This window comes from Crocuta crocuta, unplaced genomic scaffold (assembly GCF_008692635.1).
Source record: "Crocuta crocuta isolate KB4526 unplaced genomic scaffold, BGI_CrCroc_1.0 scaffold494, whole genome shotgun sequence".
Taxonomy (NCBI): Eukaryota; Metazoa; Chordata; class Mammalia; order Carnivora; family Hyaenidae; genus Crocuta; species Crocuta crocuta.
The window spans coordinates 826702-832762 of NW_027527931.1; the positions used below are offsets into that span (position 1 = coordinate 826702).

General features: G+C 45.9%; 1 pseudogene; it reads left to right on the plus strand.

Moving 5' to 3' along the window:
* Positions 1-1616: 1616 nt before the first annotated feature.
* On the plus strand, positions 1617-5548 carry LOC144221298 (T-cell surface glycoprotein CD1a-like; annotated as a pseudogene).
* The last annotated feature ends 513 nt before the right edge of the window (positions 5549-6061 follow it).

Sequence of the window (6061 nt, forward strand, 5' to 3'; positions counted from 1 at the left end):
GTGAAAATTAAAATAATAAAAATCCTAGAAAAGAGCACAGGCAATAAGGTCTCTGACATCAACTGCAGCGATATTTTTCTAGAAATGGCTCCTGAGGCAAGGGAAATAAAAGCAAAAACTAAATATTAAGACTACATCTAAATAAAAACTTCTGCACAGCAAAGGAAACAATCAAGAAAATTAGAAGACAATGTACTGATGTTAGTTGATATTTGCTAATAACATATCCAGCAAAGGGTTAGTATCCACAATATACAGGGAACTTATACAATTCAACACCAATACAACAAATAATCTGATTTAAAAATGGGCTGGAGACATGAATAGACACTTCTTCAGAGAAGACATCTGGATGGCCAACAGACACCTGGAATGATGCTCAACATCACTGATATCAGGGAAATGCAAATCAAATGCACAAAACCACCTCACACCTGTCAGAGTGGCTAAATTCGAACACACAAGAAATAAGTGTAGGGAAAGGACGCTTTACCCTGCTGGTAGAAATGGAGACTGGTATAGCCATGTGGGAACAGTATGGAGGTTCCTCAAAAATTAAAAACAGAATTATCATATGATCCAATAATTCCACTACTGGATATTTATCCAAGTAATACAAAAAACAGCAATTTGAAAAGGTACATGCACCTCTATGTTTATTGCAGCATTATTTACATTAGCCAAATTATGGAAGCACCCCAGTGTCCATGGATAGATGAAACAAGAAAAAAAGTTGTGGTATGTATGATTAATGGGATGTTACTCAGCCATAAAAAGTACTGAAATATTGCAATTTGCAATGGTGTCGAAAAGATAGAGGGTATTATACTAAGTGACAGAAGTTAGAGAAAGACAAATATATTGTTTCACTCATGTGTGGAATTTAAGAAACAAAACAAATGAACAAAGAATAAAGAGAGATAAAGAGAAAACCAGACTGTTAACTACAGAGAATGCGCTGCTGATTACTAGGGGGGGGATGGGTGGGGAGATGAGTAAAGTAAGGGATTAGGATTACCCTTATATTGATGAGCACTGAGTAATGTGTAGAATTTCTTAGTCACTGTATTGTAGACCTGAAACTAATATAACACTGTATGTTTACTATACTGGAATTAAACAAACAAACAAACAAAGGAACACTGACACTAATGACTTGGGCTTAGGATGAGTCACAGAAGGAGGTCCACAGGGAGTGACCCAAGGGCAGGAGGGACAGGGTGACAGCAGGGTCTAGGGCTAGGCGCTGGGGAGCTGTGTGTTTTCATGGGTTACTGTCTGGATGAGAAGAAAAGGCACGGGAGGTAGCGTCAGTTTTCCATGCCACACAAGCCTTGTTCCCCAGCACCTGAGTTAGGGCCTCGGGGAGCAGGATGGAGGCAGGTGACTGGGAGAAGCTGGGAGCCTGAGAAGAGGGTCAGACCCAGAGGGGAAGTGAGAGTCTGAGTTGGTGTCCAGAGTTGAGGGCAGAGCCCATTTGCATTGCTGCAGAGACTCAGGGAAGGCTTGGGTGTTGAGAAGGAAGTCAGAAGAGAAGAACCGTGTGTGGGGAGGTTTCTTAGAACAGACGCCAAAGACCCACTTTCTAAGAGAAAGAAAGAACATCTGCAAATAAGATGCTGTTGTTGCAACTGGTGTTGCTCATGGTTCTTGTCCCAGGTGGTGACAGTGGCAATGCTGAGGACTATGGGCGTGCGCTGTGGAGGCACATGTGTCTCTGTGTGTGCTTGTATGTGTGCATGCACACACGTGTGTGCAAATGTGTGCACGTGTGTGCATGTTCTTGTGTTCTGTATGTGTTTAAGTATGTATGAGTATGAGTGCATAGATGCCTATGTATGCATCTCTGTGTATGTCTCTGTGAGTGTACATGTGCTTCTGAGTCTGCGTGTGTGTAAGTATATATGACTATGTGTGTATAGTGCCTGTATGTGTCTCTGTCTGCATGTGTGCACATGTGTGTTCTTGGACATCTGTGTTTGTATATCTGTGTATGAGTGTAACTCTGAGTGTTTGTGTGTATGCATATGTGCATTTGTGTCTGTGCATGTGGGCACTCAGGGTGTGGGTTTCCCAGTACATACCTGGGGAATGAGGGATGTCAGGCAAATTCCTTCCTGAGCATCCCTGCCCCAGGGCCTTGTGCTCTTCTGAACAATGAGTACGAAGCTCAGGGCTCTGGGGCAGCACATGTCTCCAGAGAGAACTATGACTCCCTGTTCTCCAGATTTTGGTGCCCTTCCCTGAGACCTTTTTCTGCATCATCTCTCTTTCCTAATGCCCTCCTCTTCTTCAGTCTATCTGTTCTTCTGCCACAGACTTCCAGGACCCAATCACTTTTGAACCATCATGACAACATCTTGTACAACCATTCCTGGACACAAAGTCTGGACTCTGCTTTGCCAAATGAACTGCAGACCCATGACTGGGACAGCAAGAAAGACATTTTCATGTACAAGAGGCCTTGGTCCAAGGGAACATTCAACGAGAAGGAGCTGAGAGAACAGGAAAGGACATTACAGATATTCTCCATTATTTTTCCTTTGATATTTCAGGACCGCTGACCGCTCCAGTCAGTCCAGTGGTCCCTGAAGGATGGACAGTGTAAGTGAGAGACTGAGAGAGTCCTGAGATTCTTTCTGGTCATCAGGCAGGCATCTCTGCACTGACTGAGTCTCAGCTTTATTTATGGTTAAGTGTATGGGGAACAGCACAGAAGTGGCATTTGCCTTAGACAATGATTTTTGATGACAAATTTCTTTGATATGTAAAAACTTCTCAGAACATAGATTTGTAGAAGAGTCATGCATAACCTTTATCAATAGTGATTGAGGTAGGTGATTTAGATGCTTATCCTATGGGGAAAGAAGGTATCTTTAGCTTTCAAATACAAGACAATGTTTTTAGCATAGCAAAGGCAAAAGTTAGTTCTCTGTGAGCAGGAGTCAATACCCTGTTTGCTTAAGTGGAAGTATAAGAAAAACAGGATCCTTAGGAAACATAATGTTTGTTCCCATAATCACAAAAGAAGAAGTTCCTACAATAGGTTCCTTCACAAGGTGCAGTCAGCATATCGGGGCCAGAATAAGTCACTTGATACCAATCAACAAGGAACTTAGGGCGTCGGTTCTCAAGCAGAAACAATCGAGTGGGGGTAGATATCAGTCATCATCTGACGGCAGGAGACTTCGCAAACCTGCCTTAACCTCAAAAGGAGTTTTGTCAACTAGTGAGTTCAGAATGACTCCCAACAGACCATGTCAGTCAATGGGAGCTTGAATGTGAGTTCAGAGCCATCAGAGCAGGTGGGATGGACGTGGCAGGTGTGTGTGTCTCCTTGAGTTCCTTCTTCCTCCAGGAAGGAGCCTCCACTGGCTTCTGAACCTCATGCCTTCCCATTGTAAAACTGAATTCCACACGTGTTTAGGGAACCCAGACCCCAATTCTTGAAAACCTTCATGTCTTATGCTACTTCCCATCCTCACATTGACCATAGGCTGTGCTCTCATGTCTCTGTTGGTATCTCCCATAATCACCCCCTTTCCTGGCCTCCAGCCAGGCACCCACCCCTCCCTCACTCAGGAACTGATCCTTGAAATGTGCTTTTCTCCCCATCCAGACTCCTCAGCAAATCTATGTGTTCCCTGTACCCACTGCTCTCCCCTCACCCTAGGTGATTTTATCCCAGCTCTCCCACAAAACTCTTCCCTGTTCTCTGTCCACACCCTTCCAGTCTCTCCTCCTACACTGTGCCTTCCTCATTCATTCACCTCTTCCTCTGCCTCCAGCAACCACCCCATCTTCTGATTCTCCACCTAAACCAAACTTTGCTCCATTACCTCCAATACACTCAATTTCTCCCTCTGTTTCCTCTGCCTTTGGCTTATACTCACCTCATTTCATTTCCTTCTTTCCCCCTTTCCTGTAACATATAGCCTCTCTTCCCAGATCCCTTCCAGGTACAGATGGCTAAAGGCTGTGGGCTACACGTTGGGAACTATCAGTAGGTTTCATGCAGATTGCATATGAAGGATCAGATTTTGTGAGCTTGCAGAACACGTCATGGTGGCCATCTCCATGAACCCCAAGGAGGGTTCAGCAAGTCTGCAAACTACTCAATCAGTACCATGCGGTCACCTTAAGAATACAAGCACATATTATTGACATCTGCCCCCGTTTCCTCTTGGGTCTCCTTGATGCAGGGAAGGCATATCTCCAACGACATGGTCAGTCCTCCTCCCTCCCTCCAAGCATTCTCTAATTTGCACTCATAAGTTTGCAACATTTCCTCAAATTCAGGGTGAAAAAGGTCCAAGAGGGAGAGGGGACGATGGTGATAGGTTTCTAGGGGCGGAAAGATGTGTGTATCTTAACTGATGTGAAGATCTTCCCTCTCAGCTGAGAATACCTGTCCTGTCTCTGCAGTGAGGCCAGAGACCTGGCTGTCCAGCGGCCCCAGTCCTGGACCTGGGCGTCTGCTGCTGGTGTGCCACGTCTCTGGCTTCCACCCAAAGCCAGTGTGGGTGATGTGGATGCGGGGGGAGCAGGAGCAGCCAGGCACCGACAAGGTGATGTCGTGCCTGATGCTGATGGGACATGGTATCTTCATATGTCCTTGGATGTGGAAGCCAGAGAGAGAGATGGCCTGTCTTGCCAAGTGAGACACAGAAGTCTAGGAGGCCAGGATATTGTTCTCTACTGGGGTGAGAAAGGGTGTGAGCCCCTCTGGGAAAGAGGGCAACATGTCCTCAGAGCCAGAAAGCCTGATGAAAAACTTGGGATTCTAGGACTCCAGACTAAAAAGCACTTATATTTAGAAACCCAATGGGGCGCCTGGGTGGCGTAGCCGGTTAAGCGTCCGACTTTCGCTTGGGTCATGATCTCGCGGTTCGTGGGTTCGAGCCCCGCATCGGGCTCTGTGCTGACTGCCAGCTCAGAGCCTGGAGCCTGTTTCGGAGTCTGTATCTCCCTCTCTCTCTGACCCTCCCCTGCTCACGCTGTCTCTCTCTCTCTCTCCTAGAAATAAATAAAAAAATATTAAAAAAAAAAAAAGAAACCCAAGAAGTGGGGAGCTGAGTGTGAGTATCTTGTAGATGTGGGAAGAAGTAGAGCTTGGGTGGAGGGTCTATCTCTGAGCAGGGGTGGGAAACAAGAAGGAGGAAGGGTGGTTGGTGAAGAAGAGGGTAACTGGAACAAACAGGAACAGAAAGGTGCAGGTCAACCCAAGGAGAATGAGAAATGACGCTCTGTGCACCAAACCCACAGAGCAGCATCGCCCCATAGGCTTGGTCTTCCTGGCGGTGATGGTGACCCTGGTGCTTCTGGTAGGGCTTGCGTTATGGCTCTGGAAGCGCTGGTAAGTCTCCGAAGCCACGTTTCTGCACTTTCCAAAGCGTCTCCCCACTTTCCTGTCTGTCCTCAGCCCTCCTCTTCCCAGTGCCCTTCCTTCTGCAGTCCTTACCTCTACCTACTGCAGAGCAATTTCCAATCTCTTCCTCCTAGGAAATCATACTGGAGATCTCAGTGCACTGACCTCCATTTGGAGTGAGATCCCAGCAACCCAGGACCAGGACATCCCTAAACCCAGCTCAGTGGTGATGGACTTGCAAGTCTCTATGTGCAACTTTTGTCTCTCCTTTCTGCTCCCTGACCAGTTATCAAGATGACTTGAGTGTAATGTAGCGGGATTTGTTGTTCTGACCTGATTCTGGGATTTAAATCTCAAAATGATCTCAGAGTAAAATGAAGTCCCAGCAACCTCCAGGAGTCACAGGCATCAGATGTCACTTGCTCCAGTGAGCCCTCCCTTATTTACAACTGGAAGCAGTGTTTGCTTGGTGAGAATTAGCACCGCATTTTCCTACATTTGGCAAATTCCTGACCCCCAGCCTTTGTTGTCAACAGTCCTGTCTAATTCTTAGGATTTTAAAGATGAAGCTCATGGCTTTTTAATATTTGTATCCTTGGCAGGGAGTCCCACTGTATGGAATATGTCTGCAATAAATACCTGTGTTGAATTTATGCCAATGTCATAGGTTTTTCTTTTTCTTTTGCCTCCTGA